The following is a 22,121-nucleotide window of genomic DNA, read 5'->3' on the forward strand; positions in this document are numbered from 1 at the left end:
AACACAACACTGCAAACGTATATTTTTACACATCCAGCTGACACAGAGCAACATTTGCATTCATTTTGAGTCAAGTTTCCGGCCAACTGATCAATGTAAGTCCAAGATTCACCCTTTTTTAACTCTACCTACTGTGAAGGAAAATATCAGGCTTATTAGCTGCTAAATGCTCTGCAATTTACACTAGGTTGTCACTTACTTTTTCTGTCAGCATTTTGGTGCTGGGCAGGTAGTGTACAGAGGGTTTATCATAGCAGTTTTGCTGAAACTAAAAGGCAGAAACAATAGGTTAAAAGAGAAACAACCAAAACTTTAAAACTGATGCATTTGTAATATGAAAATAATGACTGGTCCAGCTTTAAAGCTGCTGTAATCAATATTTCTATATTAACAATGTATTATATGACCACTTTTAAGTGAAAAGGGTAACTCATATCAATGAACACACAGAGAATTCTAACCCAAATTTGCAGTTTGCCTCCCCTCTACAGAGAGGTATAGCATCTCTCAGCTAATTGTTTAGACTTTTATGTTTTGGATCAATCTCAGGGTTTTAATTAGGGTTGTTTTTGGCTGTAATATGCAACTTTCTTGTAGTAAAATGTTCTGATAAACCAACTATACACTATCTGCAGAGCACCAAACAGGAGACAGGCAAAGTTAGCAACCAGGTTTGAACATAATGGAGCATTTGCAGCTAGAGAAAGAAATATTTCCCACAGAAAGTGACTAGAGGCCAAAACAGAGGTACAAAGAGAGCAAATATTGGACTTACATTTATTAGGTGGACAAAAACAAGACCACGATTTAATGCTAATGTTACTTCATGTCTGCTAGATGTGTAAATAGACAACTGCTAGCAAATTTGCTAGCCAGCTTAAATGGTGATAATATGTCGGTGTCAGCCTTATGTGTTTTCTTCAAAATCTTGTGACATCTAAAAAATGATGTCAGTAGCAATGTTTGAATCCAAAAGGCCTGCTCCCGTGTAACACCAATAGTATCATGAGCACTATTTCTTATCATTCACGGCCATATTTTTGTTTTATTCACAATTGCTTCTTATCTGTATTTCTTTGTATTACTTTATTTCTTTGGTTCTATAAGTGCACTGATGCTGACTTTATGTGCCTGCTTGAAGTGAGAAATGGGAAGTGATGGGGAAAAAAATAGGCCACAATACCCCTCTGTTAAAAACAACCACCAGGATTTTGGAATTAGAATTTATACCCAAACCATATGGGAGCTGACCAAGCTTAAAGGATTCAAGTTTAATCAGGCTGAATTTCTTATTTATTAGTTCAATTTGATTTTGTTGCTTAAGATCAAAATCATTAATGCAATATACCATCAGTGGGTTATATGCATTTTTTGGTTCCAGCAAGAACACAAGATGGGCTTCATTGCAGGTACACTCAGACTAGACTATAATATTCAAGCACAGAGACGAGCTCCAGGGTGAAAACACAGACTCTTTTTCAATTTCAGGGCAAGCAATAAACGCTCATTTACCTACAATGCCTGAGTTCTCACCGCTCCCGTTAATGTCTGACACTAATCTGATGACAAAGCCTGGGTTTAGATGTCTACTCTGCTTTCCCTTATGAATGATTTTCTGTATTTTTTTCCTCTCTTCTGTCTGCACTAATCAGTCAGTACCCTCATGGCTGCTGCTGCTGCCTCTGCTGCTGCTTCTGTTGTTTTCTGACATGTCTTACCAATAATTACACTGTGGACCTCCGACTATCAATTAGGACACATGAGGAGACGTTTTTGCCGTCAATAACCCTGGAATCCTTTGTGGAGAACTACCCAGTGCTACTGAGATGCACTTTAACAGGCATCATCAGTGTGCAAATGGTGGAGAAGAGACGAAAGAAAAAGAACTTGTGGTTTTAACAGCAAGCTGCATCAAACCACTATCCTGACATGCTGACATGCTAAGGTAAGCATATTGTGTCATTTCCCGTTGCCGGCGTTTGTGTGACTGGTAACGAGTTTTGCTGCTCTGCTTCTACCCACTTAATTTTGCTATTTTCGTCATTACAGCGGCTAATTACCTGCTGTACATTTAAACCTACATTAGTTCTTTTAGCGATTTTCTCACTACTTCACAGTTGTTTACATTCTATTTATACTGGCGACTGTGGCTCAGGAAGGACTGTGGCTAGAGTATGTTGCTAGCCGGAAGGTTCGGTTAGTAGGTCGGGGGTTCGATCCCCTCCAGTCCGCATGTTGAAGTGTCCTTGGGCATGGATGTATCAACGGAGTGTGTGTGTGTAGAAAGCGCTGTATGCATAGAAAAGAGCGCTGTATGAATGTGTGTGTAATAGGTGAATGTTGCATGTAGTGTAAAACGCTTTGAGTGGTCAATAAGTCTAGAAAAAGTACTATATAAGTACAGTCCGTTTACCATTTACCATATTCAGATTGGCCAGTTACTCTATCTTAGCAGTTAGCGTTGGCTTCTCTTTCTCCTTCTCCCTCTCCTGCTCTCTCTTGCTCCGTGTGTTTTATGTTTAGTAATAAATGTAGTTTTTTTGCAGTGATGGAGGCGAGGCTCAGTGAATTGAAAGCACGGCTCTGAAACAATGGAAACCAAATTGTTAGCTGCAGTAGTTAGCCAGCCCCCAGTAGCCGACGCTACGTAGCTCCTACTCTCTCCCTGGCAGCTCCCGAGCAGTTGGTGGTAACGACATCCGATTACGCCAATCGGAGTACACAAATTTAATGTTTAGTCGATGTGTACATATGCAAAGACAATGTCGGACTTTGACCAGCGGTGACATGTATAGCCACATACGTCATTCGACTGCCGGCTGTTGAGGTGGTGTCCAGCAAACGGCGTGGGCTTTGTAGATAATTGGCAGACTTTTTAGGGAAGACCTGGTCTGATTAGGAGAGACGCCATATATCCCACTTTGGTTGGAGCTCTCGTATCTAAAAATCTGACAGAGGTTATTAGTAGACCAAAACCATGACAACCCAGAGTTTAGACCAGGAGGCAGAGTTGCAGTCTAACATGCTTCTTTCTGCTTCCATTACAGCAGTCACCCATCCAGAACCCCACAGAGACTGTGTGTGCCTCCTGACCACCTAAATTAATTAACTCAAAAATAAACAGAAATGGAGTTGTACGCAAAAAACTAATAAAAATTAAGTACACCACTGCAGAAGTACAACAAAACAGGAGAATTAAATGTGGACTCTTAAACATAGATCGCCCCACCCAAAGCTGTATTAGTAAATGATCTAATATCTCATCATCATATTGATATATTTAGTCTTACTGAAACCTGGCTTTGTCATGATGAATATGTTAGCCTAAATGAATCCACTCGCCCAAGTCAATTAATTGTCATTAATACTCACATTCCTAGAGGCACTGGCCAAGGAGTTGGAATTGCAGCCATTTTCAACTCAAGCCTTATAATCAACCCTAGACCTAAACTCAATTTTAACAAATTTGAAAGCTTGGTCTCACACCATAGTCTTAGTCTTCCATCATGGTAAACTTTAAAGCCTGTTCTATTTGTTATAGTGTACTGCGCTCCTGGCCCATACTGAATTTTTATCTGAATTCTCAGAGTTTTTAATCAAGTTTAGTCCTTAGTACAGATAAAGTTATTATAGTAGGTGATTTCAATATTCATTTGGATGTTTATAATGATAGCCTTAGAACTGCGTTCATCTCATTATTAGACTCAGTTGGCTCGCTCAGAGTGTAAATAAACCCACTCACTGACCTCGGTCTGACTTATGGCATCAAAATTGAACATTTAATAGTCTTCCCACAGAATCTTATTTTATAGGACCATTGTTTGGTAAGTTTTGAATTCCTATTACTGGACTACACACCTTCAGGCAAAATTGCCTTTTCTAGATGTCTATCTGATAGTGCTGTAGCTAAATTTAAGGAAGTGATCCCATCACCATTTAATTCACTGCCATATCACACTATAACAGAGGATTTGTGTACTAACTTTAGTCCCTCCCAAATTTATAATCTTGTTGATGCAGGGTCAATGATAGTGACACTTCACTCTATTGCCCCTTTAAAAAAGTAGATAATAAAACAAAGGAGGTTAGCTCCATGGTTTAACTCCCAAACCTGCATATTAAAGTAAACTATGCAAAAACTTGAAAGGATATGGAGTTCTACCAAACTGGAAGAATCCCACTTAGCCAGGCATGATAGTCTTAAAACATATAGGAAAGCCCTCTGTAATGCCAGAGCAGCCTATTACTCATCTTTAATAGAGGAAAACAAAAACAACTCTCGGTTTCTTTTCAGCACAGTAGACAGGCTGAGAGAGTCATAGCTCCATTGATCCATGTATTTCTATAGCTCTCAGTATTGACGATTTCATGAGCTTCTTTAATGATAAAATTCTAACTATTAGAGACAAAATTCACCACTTCCTGCCCTCAACCGGCACCGATTTATCTTCAAACACAGGAAGAAACAGCTGTAAAACCTGATATATACCTAGACAGTTTTTTCCCAACGACCCTTGCCAACTAACTTCAACAATGTCTTCCTCTAAACCGTGTCTTAGACCCCATCCCAACTAGGCTGCTTAAGAAAGTTTTACCCTTACTTAGCACCTCTTTACTAGATATAATTAATGTCTTTCTTAACAGGCTATGTACTGCAGTCCTTTAAAACAGCTCTAATTTAACCTCTTCTTAAAAAGCCTACTCTTGCTCCAGATGTTTTAGCCAACTATAGACCCATATATAACCTTCCCTTCCTCTCTAAGATCCTTGAGAAAGCTGTCATAAACCAGTTATGTGACTTTTTACATGATAATAGTTTATTTGAAGATTTTCAGTCAGGATTTAGAGTGGATCATAGCAAAGAAACAGCACTGTTGAAAGTTACAAATGACCTTCTAATTGCATTGGACAAAGGACTTGTCTCTGTACTTCTCTTGTTAGATCTTAGTGCTGCATTTGATACCATTGGCCATTACAGAGTCCTATTACACAGACTGGAACATTTAATTGGAATTAAAGGAACCGCTCTAAACTGGTTTAAGTCCTATTTATCAGATCGATTTCAGTTTGTGCATGTTAATGATAAATCTTCCATATACTCAAAAGTTAGTCATGGAGTTCCACAAGGTTGTTTGTTTGGACCAGTTCTATTCCGTTTATATATGTGCATTATCATTAGGAAACACTCAATAAACTTAAATTTTTATGCAGATGATACCCAATTGTACTTGTCAATTAAGCCTGATGAAACCAATCAGTTAGCTAAACTTCAAGCATGCCTTAAGGAAATAAAGACCTGGATGAACAGCAACATTCTGCTGTTAAAATCAGACAAAACTGAAATTATTGTACTTGGCCCCCATCTCTCAGAAACACATTATCTAATGATATAGTTACTCTAGAGGGCATTGCCCTGGCCTCCAGCACTCTGTAAGCAATCTCGGAGTTCTCTTTGATCAGGATATGTCCTTTAACTCTGACATAAAACAAACTTCAAGGACTGCCTTTTTTCAACTATGTAACATTGCCTCAATCCAGCATCATCCTGTCTCAAAAGATGCAGAAAAACGAGTCCATTGATACTTCTAGGCTGGATTATTGCAACTCCTTATCAGGCTGACCCAATAAATCTTTAAATACTCTCCAGCTGATCCAGAATGCTGCAGCGCAAGTACTGACAGGAACTAGGAAAAGAGATCATATTATTCCTGTGTTAGCTTCTCTGCATTGGCTCCCAGAATAGAATTTAAAATCCTCCTCCTCACCTACAAGGCCTTTAATGGAAAGACACCATCATATCTGAAAGAGCCCATAGTACCCAATTACCCCAGTAGAACGCTGCGCTCCCAGAATGCAGACTTGCTTGTGGTTCCTAGAGTCTCCAAAAGTAGAATGGGAGGCAGAGCCTTCAGTTATCAGGCTCCTCTACTTTGGAACCATCTTCCAGTTTGGTTCCAGGAGGCAGACACTCTCTCCACATTGAAAAGTAGGCTTAAAACCTTCCTTTTTGATAAAGCAAACAGTTAGGGTTGGCTCAGGCTTGTCTTGAACCACCCCCTAGTTATGCTGCTATAGGCCTATACTGCTGGAGAACTTGACTTCTTCTCTCTCCCGTAGTTTTGTCCATTCTCGTCTCTCTGGATCTGTGACTGCAAACCACCTACTGCCCCCATGGTCCCGCTCAACATCCTCGGCCTCAATTATTGTGATTATCATCATTATTATTATTATTATTAGTTTTATTATTAGTCTCATTATTATTATAGATCTCTATGTGGTACCTGTACTGTGCTATGTTCTCTTTCCTCCCTCCTGCGTCTGAAAGACACTGTTTACTGTTTACTGTCAAGATGTACAGAATGTGTATGCGAGTGCACAGCATGCTCACAGAACAGAAGACAATTAGGGTGACAACATTGTGAGGCACATGGGTGTTGCAGAGCAGCAGAGCACTTTTGCACTGCCTCTTTTTGGGGCAGGTGAAATTCAAACACCATTTCATTTTATGATGTTTCCTAAAGATTCTTGCAAACAGCCGGCAGATGAGGTCAGACTGGGTGGACTAAAGTATCTAACAAGCAGCCATGAGCAACCTGGAATTGCACGGGGGCCTCAGGTAAGAAGGGGTGATCCCAGGATTTTTTAAATATGGTGGCACAGGGGGGACCAAGAACCAGTCAGGGTGTGCCCATGCAAAATCAGAAAATTGTATCAGAAATAAATACAGCGTTGAAAATTGGCTTCCAAAATTTTTACCACGATTTTCAGGCTCTTGTGTCCTGTGCTCTAATACAAGTGGTATTACATGAAAAAGGGCACTGACAGTACTCTAGCCCATTCGAACTGGGGGACCACCAGGGGGAGATTTGATTCATTTTGCCCTCTCTGCTCAACTTGCAGCCCACCATGCAGAAACTGGTGTTTCCACAACTGGGGCAAACAGAGGACTGACATTTGGACACTTCACAGTGCGGAGAGGTTGTGAGGAAGTAGCATTAACACATTAATGCACCTGGTCTATTGGGTAAAAAATAGCCCTTTTATCATACAGCAGTGGTGACATTTAAAATCCATGTATATTCTGGTCTGGAAGCATTTTGATTCTCACCCACAAAAATAGAAATGTTGACATGTCATTTATCATTTTCCCTGCCTCTATTTTAAACCAAAGTGTTTGGAAGGATGTGAAAACAGATGAATGGGGAAATGAGTGAGAATGAAATCAATGAACAAATTTGGAAACACTACTTTAGGCTTGATGTTAGTAGATCAAATATATTTTCATGCTTTTATTTTATATAAGTGCATTGTTGAACAGCCAGAATAATTCAAACAAATCCATGCAGCCATTAGCAAGTCCTCCGGCACCCAGCCAAATACGGACATCAATGGACGAAAGAAACTCTTGTTCTGCTCTGCACAAAGCCAAGAATGAACAGAGAGGGGATCACGGCATTTGTTTTTGTATTTGTTTCCATCTCTGGGGCCTGAATGTCGATATTGGTACTGTATATGTTTTTTTATACTCACATTATAGATTTGAAGTCACCTCTTGGAAACAACAGCCAATTGCATAACACCAGCATATTAAACTCATTTTCAATCCCAATCCCAGGAGCAGGAACAATAAACAAGATTTGGGTGTCCTTGCTCAGGGCCACAACTAACTTGAAATCCTATAATCCTATAAGTAGGTGATTGCTAGCAAACTCCACCCACAGTTGCTATGTTATGTTCATAAATCATCAAGCATAAAGTATAATATATAGAGCAGGTACTGTAGGACATGGATGAGAAAGCATATTAAGTCATGAAGTTTAGAAGATTTGTAGAGAAAGTACCAGTAAATCTTTTTTTTAAGATGCACAAACTGCATCATACATCTATACAGTTGGTTTAGCTGTTGTGCAGTATCCATTAAAGTAAATATTATGTACAGTGTATTAAATTCAGAGTGAGCTGAATCACCAGTGTGTTGAGCTTCTGCCACCCAGAGGCTAAGATTTTTGTAATGTTAATTCTGCAGTAGTGTGCCTGCATGGAGCGAACCATTTCTTTTTGCAAGCCAAACTAGAAAACCACTGAAACCACCAGTAACCCTTGCATGCATAACTGACCTTAAACATGACCTCTTTGTCTGATGTTCTGTTTAAATATGCAAGATTGTAGTCACTTTTTTACAGATTGAAAAAAAATATCTTCTTTAGAGACAAAGAGGGAGAGATGGAAGGATACAGATCATACCTCTTAATCTCTCATTTCTGGCAGTGTAGGTTGTGAAGCTTGTTTTGGTTCTCTTTACTCACCCTTGTTTGGTTGTAGTTGGTTGCTGCATTTTACATTGATTGATTGCCAAAAGGTAAATTTTCATTCTGTTATCAAGAACTGAACATTACAACTGTATGTTCCATTGGCATCAAGTTTACCCTACACTTCCACTTAGCCAATGGGTCAGTCATTACAAAAGCATGTTGTTGGACAAGAATTGTTCGAAAATTGTTTTTAAAAAAAAGGAATAGTGTAAAATCTTCTTGATATCTTTAAGCTTCCAAAAAACAAATGAAATTTTGTAGAACATGGTGCATAAGACAGTAGGAGTGTCTTCACTAGATGGAATTTTTGGAGAAACAAAAAACACATTTTACTCAATAAAAGCATCATATGTCTTCAGATATGTGTTTGAACAAGCAGATACAGATTCTACTATATCTCACCAAATGATTTTCCCAACTTTAAATCTTTGAAATATGTGTAGAAAACCAGTGTCGAGAGTATAATTTAGCAGTTTCACTTTGTAATATTTTAACTGAGGTTTATCATTACTTCACTTCTTTTACTTCAGAACCATTGAAGTAACAAAAAGGGGAAATTACAATATGGGCCAGTTGTGAAGCCAGATGCTGTGCAAACTTAGACTAGAAGAACAATATGCCCCCAGTTTTTTATGCATTTTGTTTTGTAATTTCCAATTTTTAGGTTGAAAGATTCTAGATTCATTCACCTTTTTGAAGAGGGATAAACCTTATCACTGCTTTACAGATTAAAAACTAGTGTAGTCTAATTTTCTCTGATATTCCAAATAAACCCATTCAGGAGGATTCTGGAATGCATAAATGCAGGGACTGAATTATTGAACTAAATACAGGACTAGATTACTCCGTTTAGCCACAGGAAAGTTTCAAGTTTCATCTAATCCGTTTTAGAGTTATTATTCCACAAAGCATGTACAGCAAATAGGCCATGCAGTGCAATCTCTATGCATCCTGTACACAGAATGTGAGTTTTAGGCTGCAATAGTGGTCTCTCCTGTGACTGCCTGTACATTATGACAATTTTTGTACTGCAACAGTTATGGCAACAAGCAATCACCACCAGGTGTCATGTTTGGACAATTTTAAGCAATTGGACGATCTCTACAACTATTTACACATAATCTGTGACAAACTAATTATTCCTAAAGGGAAGGTTAGAATTTTCCCCTTTTCAGTCCCGTAGCAGTCTGATCAGTGGTCAACCCTGCAGCAATAAAGAATTTAATATTTAATATTTAAGAAAGAATTTAATATGTTGCTCAAAGACACTCAAAGCAGTGAGGTTGGTTGTTTATACAGTATACCTCCTAAATCACCATGCAGCCTCTGTTTTCCAAAGCACTGACAGCGTCATCCAATGTCAAAGAATAAAACATAGGAGCAAAACCCTCAGTAAGATATATGCTTTTGAGGTTTGTTATGAGTGTGTCTAGTCAGTTGATCTGCTGGATAGAGTGAAAATGTCTGTTGTATCATGTGAGTGTCTTTATTGAACTTTTAAATTACTGTCTTCAAGCAAAGTATATTTTTGTAAGGCTGTACCTCGTAATGTTTCCTTGCTTGAGAACAGACCTATTTACAGCATTGACTCATGTTTTATAATGACTCACATGATATAACACATCAGTGGATAATTATATCTTCTAATATAATGGCTGGACAGTGTAACAAATACATGTTTTTTGTTGTGTGTGCATGTGTCTAGAGTAACTTAACTCTTAACTCGGATGTGGTAGTTGAAGATAAGGGTGTAGTCTTACCCATCCTTCATCTAACCTAATTGGCCTTTATAGTCCTGTCGATGTGTGCTTACCCTGTACATAACTCTGATTACACTGCTGATAACAATAAGCTTCCAACTTTTCCCACAGTCACGGGATCTAGGTCCCAGCATGCGTTATGGCAATCTGTTATGGCAACACATAGAGGAAATATAGTCAGTGAGCTACATGTGGCCCAGTACTGAAAGGACTGTATGTTTTGATTGTAGACCCTTTATATTTTTAAAGGGTGTGTGTGTGTGTGTGTGTGTGTGTGTGTTCCTGGTGCTTTGCATTGTAGCCCTCAGGACATAAAATATGCAGGACCCCATTCTCTAGTCAAACTAATGTTCAAACATGCCTTTGAATTCATCCATCAATCTTAATGCCAGTTTAGACCAGCCATTACAAGCAGGAAGTGTGCTATGATGTAAATTCCAGTGTGAATTGTGACCTGACCTGTTTTTTAATGTAATGTGGCCAAATGAAAAGCATTTGGTTGGATAACAGACAGTTCACTGGGCACAGGTTATGATAAGTTCTTCAAATTCTAATTCAAAATAGCTTACACTTATTTAGGGCTACTACTAATGATTCATTATTGATTAATCTGTCATTTATTTACTCAAATAACTGATGAATTTTGAAATATGCCCATTATAATTTCTTTATAGATTCTTTAGATTGTTTGGTTGGCCAGATCAACAGTCCAAAACGCAAAGCTATTTTCACATTCTAAATAGAATTAAAAGTGGTCAAAAATGTAGTTATTATATTGGCCTGAAATACGAGTATTTTAATCCTTGAAGAAAAAATTAACTATGTTAAAATACGGAACTGGAACAATTCCGTCATAAAATTTTTTCGTCATAAAATTCATTTTCAGCTTGAATTGAATTTTGAGACAGAAAATCTTTCCATGCACTGCCGAGAGGAATTAATTTGACACAGTACTATTGGACAACGAAATGACAATAGCTGATTTAATAAGCTTATTTCGCACTGTCCCTAATATTAACCAATTAAAAATGTGACTGGGCGGGACTTTAAGGCTGATTTTTTTTTTTTTTTTTTTTAAATTCTTCGTTTTTCTGGTGGTAGAGGGCGGGTTGAGTGCTGCGAGTGTTGTTGTCTGTGGCTTCTGGGGACAGACAGCTGCTAAGGTCGGTAAAAGTACTGCTCAGACAAAGACTTCGGTTCTTACCTCCTAGAAAGTACAACGCCCAAGAGACATAGTGGTGAGTTTTTGGCTTTAACCAACTTTTATTGTTGTTTAGTGGGAGCTAAGTTCGCTTCAATTTGCCTGGTGTCGTGCCAAATTGTCTTATCCCCGTCAAGTCAGTGACTGTCAAACTAGTTCACATGGGAAGATGGGAGATGCCGGTGAGGAAGCGCTAACACGCTAGCTAACATTAGCCGCTTTTGAGCGCTGAAATTAGTTATGTAGTAGTGTTAAATAGTTGTGCAAGTATGAGAAGACTTTTAAACAGGGCACAGTTTTCTGTTAATATACTACCCTTTCCAGATTTTGCCTGACAGCAGTGCTGGCTAACAGGCGGACTGGCTAGCCAGAAAACCTAGCTCACAAGTAGCAGCCAAATCTCTAGCCACATTTCATTTGAATTTTCCTGTTGTCAGCATATTGAATTGTATCGTTACTGATTTATTTTGATTCTTAATCGCGTGAGTGAGTGAGTGAGTGAGTGAGTGAGTGAAATGCTTTCGGACCCCGTTTATGACAATTTAACAACTCTTTTCATCCGCATTCACTGCGTTTTCACAACTGTGTGAAGTCCACCACGATCCGACAGAACATAAACAAGGCGGTGGTTGGAACATAACATTATGAGTTATTTCCTTTCTAGCGGTGCTCTCGTGTGAATTTCTCAATCTGTTTGACAAGTAGAAGAGCCCTGTTAACCTATCTTAGTCTAGGAGACCAAGAAACATTGAACTGTTATAAATGCCAGACAACGGGAGTTGTTTCTTTAACTTATCTTGACATGAGCTGCCATTGAGTGACTGTTCTGCTATTACTGGAGTACATACTTCATTACATCCAACAACAGCAATACATCATTGCCCATGTCCAATATTTCAATTCATTGCAGTGTTGAGATGTAGGTGGTGGTACCTAGTCAAACTCATCATGTGGCGTGGGAATATACATAGATGGTAGGTATTGATTGATTAAGAAATGAGACATGACTAAGGCCTTTCCAAGAATCAAGGTTAAGGTTACTTAATTTTCTCCCATGGGAGACAGTTGTGTTGGCTTAAGCAAACTGTTCCATCAAACAGACAATACAAATTTTACCGTAAAAACCTATTGAATACACATTAAATTGGCACATATTTGCAAGCATTAGCGTGATAGCAATACACTTCTCACTTTACACACAAATGGGTACACACGCAGTTGAAAAAACCTACAGTTATCTTAAGCCCCCTACTGTTTTTTTCTGTCCTATAGGAGTTGCCCTTTGATAAATCTGACTGACAGTGGTACAAATTAATGTTTAAAGTGGTTGTGCTTACACTGAGGGACCCTGTACCTCCTTCCAGAGTTAATTAGTCCAAAGACTGAATTGTGCGAACCAGTCCACTAGCAAGTGCAGAGGGTCTTAAAAGTTAGTTATGTATCTGATGCCGCCAGCTGAGATACCAATTTTTGTAAGCTGTTAGAGGAATGTGCTTTATTGTGGCTCTTAGTGCTCTGAGATGGCGCTCTTTTGTCAGAGAAGACCTACAGCAACAGCTGCAGTCTTCAAAAGCGTGTGTGTGTGTGTGTGTGCGCGCGCACATGTGCGTGTATGTATTTATTTATTTATTTTTTTTTTTCCAGTCAGTATACCAGGCTGTAATTTCAGCGTTTCCGGAACACTGGTTGAATTCTGTGACTTAAAACATACTGGACAATGGCTGTTGTTGATGAATCTGAACTCTCTTGGAAGAAGATGAAATGTTTCGCATGTTCTTTGCATGGCCTAACCTAGCTGTGTGCTTCAGTATTCACTTTTACACAGTTGGGATAAATTAGGGCACGCAGGGTTTTATATAGCCCCAAAAGGATGATGCCAAGTCATTACTATAAGCAGCAAGATATAAAACAAAGTACATATGATGTGGCAGTTGGTTCACAACCATGTATTAACCAAGTCTTGTTCTGTCTGACTCTATAGAGGTATTAGACTTTTGCTTTCAAATGCGTGGCCAGCATAAGATGCCCTACACTGTTACCAACCCCTTTTTAACACTGTCACCCTTCCAATATTTATATGGATGAATATCGCTTTAGTGACTAGTCAGTGTATTGCTTTTGAACATCCCGGTGATGGGGCCTATCTCCCAGGAGATTTAGTTTGGCAGTAATTTCAGTATGCAACTGATAATTTTATTCTTTGTTACGAGTGTGCAACTAATGTAAACAGACTTATCATCATTTGGGGTTTTGTGTGGTCCATGTGAACCATGGAAAGGTTTCAGATGCCGTGGTGATGGGAGAACACTGAAAAGAGTAAAAGACATGCCAGACTTTACAAATGTATTTTGGCAGAGTTTTAATGCACTGTGTTTGTGTCGCTGAAATTCTGCTCAACCGTCTTCCAGGCAGAGCACTGGCTGTTAGATTGCAGTTAATGTCTCATAGTTTTGTTCTCTCACCATTCTGTGCTTGTGTGTGTGCGCGCGAGAGAAAACAGGAAATGGCATCTCACACCGTCTCTAACATGTTGTGGGTTTTAACCGCTGCTGCATCACAGGTTGCCTGAGGCGAGCACGTGGGAAAGCTTTTGTATTGCATCGCACTGTTTCTTTTGCACTTATTTAGCTCTGCTACGCCGCTACAGCAAGAGCAGTGCTACAATGTCTGAAGAAAATACCATACAAAAGGAATGCATAAACACCAACCTTAGTAAGCATGTGGGAGATGTTTAGCATTATTATTCACATCTTGATTGGGCAGCCAGGTATAAAGTGCAAACTGCATCCTCCACTATTACTAAAACAGGACCAACATATGTACAGTCAAACCTAAACCAAAATTAGACAGCAACATACAATACATCACTTTGGGTTGAGTGTGTGTTGTTGAGATCAAAGAAATACGGTATCCACCTTAAACACGGTTAGCAAACTGGAATTAATGCTACCTTCTGATGTGTGAAATATGATTAGTATAGTCATTACAGTCATATTACAAAGAGGCTTCTAGCTACTGAAATGTGCTGCTTTTAACTCTCACCAGGCCAGAAAGAGGTAATGTGATATTTGCAGTTTACCTATTCTCAAACTCCATATGAAACTGATTGCAGCAGCAATATTTGATTGAACTCCAGCTATGAATCACAAGTTGCTTTGTGACACCAAGTGAGAAATCTGAAAGGATTTCCATCAAGCGCTGCATATTGTACCAGTGCCAAGTCTAATATCTGACTGAACAAGCAGTGTGAAGCCTTCTTATATCATTATTTGACTGTTGATGCCAGCCACGGTTAGCCTGCAGTGCTGCAAGACTGTCTCTTGTACATTCAATCACACATTTGTTTATGCATGTCAGATTTTGGCTGAATGTATAGTTCGTTCAACAGCATGATGAATGAGAATGTCACTTGGCATGAAGAGAAAACAAATAGAAAGTAAAAACTGCATAGTTGGTTACAATATACAAATATTAATTATTTTTAAAGTGAATATGAAGCAGTCAATCAAGTTAGCATGATTTACTAAATGGATTTCCACTCTAATCAAGAATTATATAACAAACATGACAAATGTAACCATATAAAAAGAAAAAAGAAGCCCCATTTTACCTTTCGTAACAATGGTGCAGCCATCTTGCAGGACTATAACCTGTGACATGAGGGAGTTTGTTGGCTTGGCTGTTTTCAACAGATACAATGGTATAGACAGTGAAAGGTGGAGACAGTGAGCGATGGAAACTGAGGAGCCACAGGACATCAGAAGACAAAAGGGAGGCCACTATTGCATTGCTCCAGGATGTGAAAATTAGTTTTACAGTGTTAAAGCCAAGGCCGAAAAAGTAAATTTTCATAAAGTGCCACTGAAACGGAGAACAGTACTGTTGCGTTGCCTGAAGTTGCTCGTCTGTTTTCAATTTAACCACATAAACGTGTGTTCTACTGACCACCAAACATACTAAAGCAGAGGTACTGAGGCATCAGTCTGCCGGAGGGAAAGGGCACTAAAACACACCAGCCAGGCAGGGAAGAGACTGGTAGTGCATTTAGAAACCCACAGAAGTTGGCAGGTACTAAGACATCAACTATGCCCATTCTAAAAAAATCAGTTTTCACCAACATCTGTCACAGTAGCTGTTGGATATAAACATTGAACATTGTGAATGACTGCAATAAAGTTTCACATGAGTGTCTCTCTCTCATTGGATACATTTTTCACCCCAAACAGCAACACCCGTGAACACCTGCCCCCCCCCTACCCTGACACAAAATCAGACATGCCTAAAGACACACCTAGCCTAAAGATTCCCACAGTATCTCTGCAGCATAGGAGTTATCTGTTGCAAGCTTGGCTATACAATATAGCAGCCAAAAGTACTGTCATATATTAAAAAACAACCACAACCATTATAAAACACCCAGGCCTGAAAGTATTTACCTAAAACTCATGTAATTCCACACCATACATTTGATTCCTCAGCCAGTAAAGGTCACAGCTGGTGCAAACCTCCAAAGAAATATTTCTTACCGTTACTTCAAGTTTTCCAAAGCAGTCAGTCAGGAATCCAAACATTAGATAATTTCCAGACATTATACATTTTGTTATCTGTAATTCTGTTATCTTGTTTCTTCCTTTTGCAATGCGTGCAACAAGGTTTTTATAGTTAGCCTTTCCTTCACATGGCCCAACTCCCAAAAAGCCATCACACATGACTAGTGGCAAATAAGACACACAATAAGAAACAAATAAGACTCACCTGTGCATAATTTTCAGTGTTCACATGGCCTGAATTAACCAATGAATGATGGGTTTTACTGCAAAGGGGCGGATGTTTCCAGTTTCTTTTCCACAATGGTGAAGACAAGAGAGCTGTCCGAGAGCATCAGAAATGCTATTATCAAAAAATGTAACAATTCCAAAGGCTACAAGGCAATGGCCAAAGATCTTGAAATCCCTGTTTTAGCAATTGTTAATATTATCAATAAGTTTCACACTCATAAAACTGGTGAGATGCTAAGAAGAAACACAGTGAGAGAAGTCTGTCAAGGCTAATGCGGATTGTGGTAAATAAAACCACGCAAGACATCCAAGGAGCTTCAGGCTGACCTGGAGAAATCTGGAGTGGTAGTTTCAGCCCGTACAATACGCTGCGCACTAAACAAATTAGGTCTCCATGGGTGAATTCAAGGAGAACACCACTACTGAAAGAAAGGCACAAAAAGGCAAGACTAATGTTTGCAAAAACTTTCATAGATAAGTCACAGTCTTTCTGGGATAATGTCCTATGGACAGATGAAACCAAAGTAGAGCTCTTTGGGAATGCAGTGCATCAGTTTGTTTATAGACTATGAAACAAAGCCCATAAGGAAAAGTACACCCTACCTACAGTAAAACATGGTGGATGTTCTATCATGCTGTGTGGCTGCTTTGCTCCCTCTGGTACTGGAGGCACTGAATGCATCAAAGGAATAATGAAATCAGAGGATTACTAAAGTATTTTAGTGTGAAATGTGTTACCCAGTGTCAGAAAACTAGGTTTTAGGTGAAAGTCTTGGGACTTTCAGCAGGACAACAACCCAAAGCACACATCCAGCAGTACAAAAGAATGGTTGAAAAGGAAAAGATGGACTGTTTTAAAACTAGCCAACAATGAGCCCTGACCTAAATCCCATTGAAAACCTGAAATCTGAGAGAGCTGAAATCTGCACTTGCGAAAAGGAGTCCTGCAAACTTAAAAGAGCTTGTAAACTTAACAATGGAAGAGTGGCAGAAACGACCAGCAGACAGGTGCAAGAAGTTTCTAGATGGCTGCAAAGAATGTTTAGAGCAATTATTGCCAAAGGTTCTGCAACCAAACAATACTGAAGGGTACCATAATTGTGTCTGGGATACATTTTGTGTTTTTATTTTTTCGCTATTATGCACTATTATGCTTTTTTATTTTCTTTTGTTCAGTAACCCTGGACATTTTATTAAAATATTTTGATTATGCAAAATTGGTTAATTTGCATTTTTTTTCTCAAGCTATTCCAAGTTAAGTACTTAAAATTAAGGGGTGCCAGTAATTTCAACCAGTACTGTATTTTAGATACTATGCGAATAGCACTGGAGCCCTCTCGTAGTCCTGGGCTGCAATAAAGTACAACAGCCACTTCCTGACAGATACTATCAGTTGTTAGTACTAGTTTTTAGAGAGTGATTAACAACTATTACCTTTTACAGCACTTAGTAAAAACAGAAAAATCTAAGTAAAGATCATAATACAAAACCAGACCTTAATAAAAAGGTATTATGTAGATAGAGTACTTTATTAATCCCAAAGGTAAATTATTGTTACAGTTCAGAAATGCCTCACTGTCTTCACTGGCCAATGGAACCAACCAACCATTACATTACATCACTCTAAAATGGCAGCTCACTTGCTACATAACTTGGTAGAAAATCTGAAAATAAAATTGTTTTTATCTGTGGTTTTAACAACTTTTTAAATCAGATTTTAGGCAAGGTGGTTTTTCTAATATATTTGGCCACTACCAGTGCCAAAACATGCACATTTAATGTCCTCTCTAAGCTGAATGATGTATGGCAAATGTTTATAGGTATGACCTGGACAAAATCATTGTCTCCATTGTCCTTACTCATTTTGATTTTCCTTATTTCTCAGTTCATGGTTGGGCGCATCCTTTCAAGAGAAGCTGAACATTCTCATTACACTAATTAAAGTCATTATTTCATTCAGACAGAACAAACTGGCTTAGAAGTCCCTCAGGTCCAACGCTCCTGGCTTTTGGTGCTTGGCTCTCCTCCGGTTATCAACAACTAATAATCCAGTTGACCACCAGCCACCACTGACTCAGCCAATTCTGCAGTCTGGGCTGGAACAGAAAATACAACAGACTTCTCACTGGCTTTAGAGCCTCAGATGCTCAGCTAACAGAGTGTGTGTTGTGTGTTGTGTGTGCATGCGTGCGTTCGTGTGACAGTGGAAGAGTGAAAGAGATCTTAAGAGCAATAAAGTGTAGGCAGTAAGGTGAATACATTATGAAGAAGTCTTAAGAGAAGTTGAAAAATTAAAATAGCATATATTCTCTTTTTGGTTTTTCAACAACAATATCAAGGCATTTCATTTCACACAGGCAATATCAAGGCATTTCATTTCACACAGAGTCAGTATTGACACAATATGAAAGAAGTGGTATAAAATTGTTTTCTTGGACAAAATCATTAAACACCCTGCACACCCAAACATGATAGTAGTCAGTTTTTCCCACTAAACATATGTTCAGGTTAAAGGTGGTTGGACCTATGTTGCAATGTACTAATAAGAATCGATGTGCTTGGTATGGCACACATGCTTTTATCTTTTTTCTAACATGTACCCAGGACTATCTGGAAAGCAGTATTAATAATAAGTGGATTATCCTGGTCAAATCAAGTAAGCTTAACTATGTACATCCAAGTGAAAACACTAAAATAAAGTGCATATAAAATCAGTATCCCAACTCTGCTGGTTGTTTCTGTACCTTTACCATGCATTTATATAAACAGTCAATACTTTCTTTTTCTGGTGGAACATTGGAGAGTCCACCAGACGGGCAACTGTTTTGATAACCGATCAGCTCTCTGTCAGTTGACTAATTGATGAACTGACTAATTGTTTCAGCTCTATAAATATGTCTCTCTCCCAATTCGCATTGAAATAAAAGGGGAGGAAATTTTGGTGTGACTGCAATTTGAAGAAGAGATCTAACCAATAACAAGGAAAAATACCAGTATTGTTGGACCAAGGTTTTGTAGGGGCTTCAAGACTTTATCATGTCTTTTTCACAGAAGACATTTTGGCACATTCCTTTTAGCTGCTTCAGTGTCAGGGTCCTGGTATTGTGCATATTGGCTAACTGTCAGACTGTCAAGACTTACTGGGAGACTTGAATAGAACAGAGCCATCATTAATGTTATTACTAACACCTGTGCTCTTCCTACTATGACCTTTCAAAATTTATGCTGTAAAGGGACCTATGAATCAAGGTTATCATTTTAGCTGTCATTGTGTACCCACTCACACAAGGAGCCTTTTCTGCCTCACAATTTGGCAAAGTAGGATTAATAAATCTCAGCTCTTAGAACAGCTTATCTCTTAAAAACTTAAAGTGTTCTAACACTTAGGCTAACAGTGTTCAATATTCACCATGAATAATGTTTTCCAGTCAAAATTCTCCAATATTTTTATTCATTTTTGGCCCTCCGTGATCCCCTCCTGTTTTTATTACTCTAAGGAAATGAGTTATTTGTATGTAGTCGACCATTGCTGTATCGCAGTAAAACACCATGCAAATTAAACGGTCCACTCCATGTTCCTGTTTTATCGTCTGTCTGTCTGTCTGTCTGTCTTTGAGAATAAGTGTGTGTCAAAGCTGTGCTGCCTTATGACCCTGCACACTTCCCACTCACGTTTCACTTCTTATACTCATATCCTGTCAGTGGGACAACAGCTCTGTAAGTCTGTTTGCTGTACAGTTTCAGTATGTTCCCGCTGGCTAGTATTGTGCTGAGACTGTGCTTGTTACTGTCAGTTCTGTTATGTTTATTATCCATCAATTGCTCCAATATTACGATTAATGAGTTTTTATTTGGTTCGTCGTAATGTTGTTTACTTATGTAACAGTACAGACTCTCCAAAGGAATCATTAATATGGAATCATCTATCATAAATATTTTTATGATAGAAAACTGATTTTTTTTTTTTTTTTTTTTTTTGTTAACTAAGGGGGTTTAAAATACTCTATTTTTCACACCACGTAGCCCACGTGTGCTGATGCACAGCAATGTTTAAGGATATTATTTTTTCAGGATTTAATTTTCACAGTTAACTCTTAACCTGCCTTGCTTATTGTTGTGATGAGAAATGTTTGTCTCCCTGTTTTTTAACTTTTATTTTGGCCTTATTTAACCTTGTAAAGTTTTATGCTGCCTCATTTGAGATAAGTAACTGTTGTTTTTGAAACCAGAGTGGTGATACGACGGGATCATCTAAAATGCACACCATCTGTTCCATCATTTTTGTGCAAACTACATTCAACAACAGGCTTCTTTGCTTTAGCAGTTTATTTATGCAAAAATGCCCAAAGCATCAAACTTTCTAGGCCACTGGAAAATTGGAAAGCCTTGGAAATTGTGTTACAAAGCTAGGTTGAAAGCTATGAAACTACAAGATAAAAAAAAGGCTGCTCGGATTTTAATATTCTCATATTTTCATTCTTTGTCACCTGTCATATTTGTATCATGCCACCGAGGGATCGTATTTATTCTGCAAAGGCATTTAAATCAGCAACTGTGATCACGTTTTTCTGTTCAATTTTATAAAGTTTATTGCCATTTAACAAACACCAAACTTTACATTCCTGCTATGTGAGTCACGCTTTCTGGTTTATGTGCATATGCATTCCACAGCTGGCAGAAAGATCTTGGCCTCTGGCTTACTGGCTTTTTGCAATTCAGCAGCACAGTCACTGATATCAGAAGGTGCAGGTATTCAGAGATTTACAGCTGTTTATTGTTCATGGCAAGCTAAAGGTCTGTGAGAGCAGAATTATGATTTTTGAGAGGACAGCCATCACTCTTTGTAAGGAGGGTGTATCAGCACAAAAACCAGTGGAGGGACCAAATAACAGCAGCTCAGTCGGCGCAGGGCACTGACTGTGTCGAAACTGATGTCATGTGTGACTGCGACAGAGTAATGGCTTAAACTCTGATCCTGATTACTGTATATTGAGATTTTGATGATTAATGCTGATTGTTAGTCTTAATGATTTGATTATGTAATTATTTGTAGGTCCAAAGGGTGTTGCTAGAAAAATTGTTTTTTTTTCTCTTGCATACATGCTGCAGTTCTACCAAAACCATAGTATACCATTATGCTTGATTTAAATAATTTTGCTGCCTAGGTGTGTAAAACTATACTGCAAATTGTCAGTAGTTATTGAAATTGGTCACTATTTGTAACTAAATGTGTGTGTGTAAAGCTAGATTTTCACTTATCAGGAATGGGGTCACAAAGCTAACAAAGTGAAAGCAGTGTAAGGAGGATAAAAACATTTGGCCTAGATATGTTGCATTACTGAGAGAGTGCACTTCATCTTGGCCTTGGTTGACAGACTTGTCTCATGACAGAAGCCAAAGGCCTGGATGGTTGGTTAAGGTCAAGTATCATCCGCTAGGCCATTCTGAAAGTGATTAGAGCTGATCCATCAGAGTAGGGCTGTCCTGAATACAATTTTTTGGAGCTTCAAAGCTTCAGTGAGAATTACTTGCAAGTATTCTTTGTTAGAATATAGGTTGCCCTAACATCAGCCATAATAGAGAAAAGAAAATTTTAGCAGTGTCCATTTTAGCAGTTAACGAGATAGCTAAGCTGTTACTTACAGTTTTCAGGTGATTTGCCAAACTCGTTGTACTTTTGTGATATGCCATTTTCCTTTGGCATAACTGGCACTCCACTTTCATCACAAATTTGGAAGTTATTCCAGACATTTGACTTTTTTGAAATCTTGCTAGCATAGTTGTAATTTGTAAGCCTGTCATGGGTCACTGTCCCAGTGTCGGTGCTGGTAATGTTAGATGAGAGCTGTGATTGACACACAAAACTGCCATTAAGATTAAATGTCCATGTCTGAGAATAACTAATAATAATTAATGTTGAGGCATAATTAATTATGTTCGATTACTATTTCTTATTACGTGGGCTGTTTGGGATTTTTGTGGTAGTAATTTAAAATAACAATGTTGCATTCAAATACTGATTTGGATATTGATTACCATAGCAACGGTCGAGGCTTCGAGGCATTCGGGC

The 22,121-nt window shown here is 38.6% G+C and overlaps 1 protein-coding gene and 1 pseudogene across 1 annotated transcript in view; both read left to right on the top strand.

The window, feature by feature from the left end:
- Window positions 1–3,022: 3,022 nt before the first annotated feature.
- On the top strand, window positions 3,023–6,027 carry LOC120789234 (annotated as a pseudogene).
- A 5,147-nt stretch (window positions 6,028–11,174) lies between these two features.
- The window catches only part of fam49a (family with sequence similarity 49 member A), a 39,225-nt gene continuing 28,278 nt past the window's right edge, over window positions 11,175–22,121 (top strand). The window contains exon 1 of the mRNA XM_040125821.1: window positions 11,175–11,310. The gene's annotated coding sequence lies outside the window, so the exon portion shown is untranslated. The remainder of the gene's footprint in view (window positions 11,311–22,121) is intronic.

The sequence above is a fragment of the Xiphias gladius genome, chromosome 4, assembly GCF_016859285.1.
Source record: "Xiphias gladius isolate SHS-SW01 ecotype Sanya breed wild chromosome 4, ASM1685928v1, whole genome shotgun sequence".
Classification (NCBI taxonomy): domain Eukaryota; kingdom Metazoa; phylum Chordata; class Actinopteri; order Istiophoriformes; family Xiphiidae; genus Xiphias; species Xiphias gladius.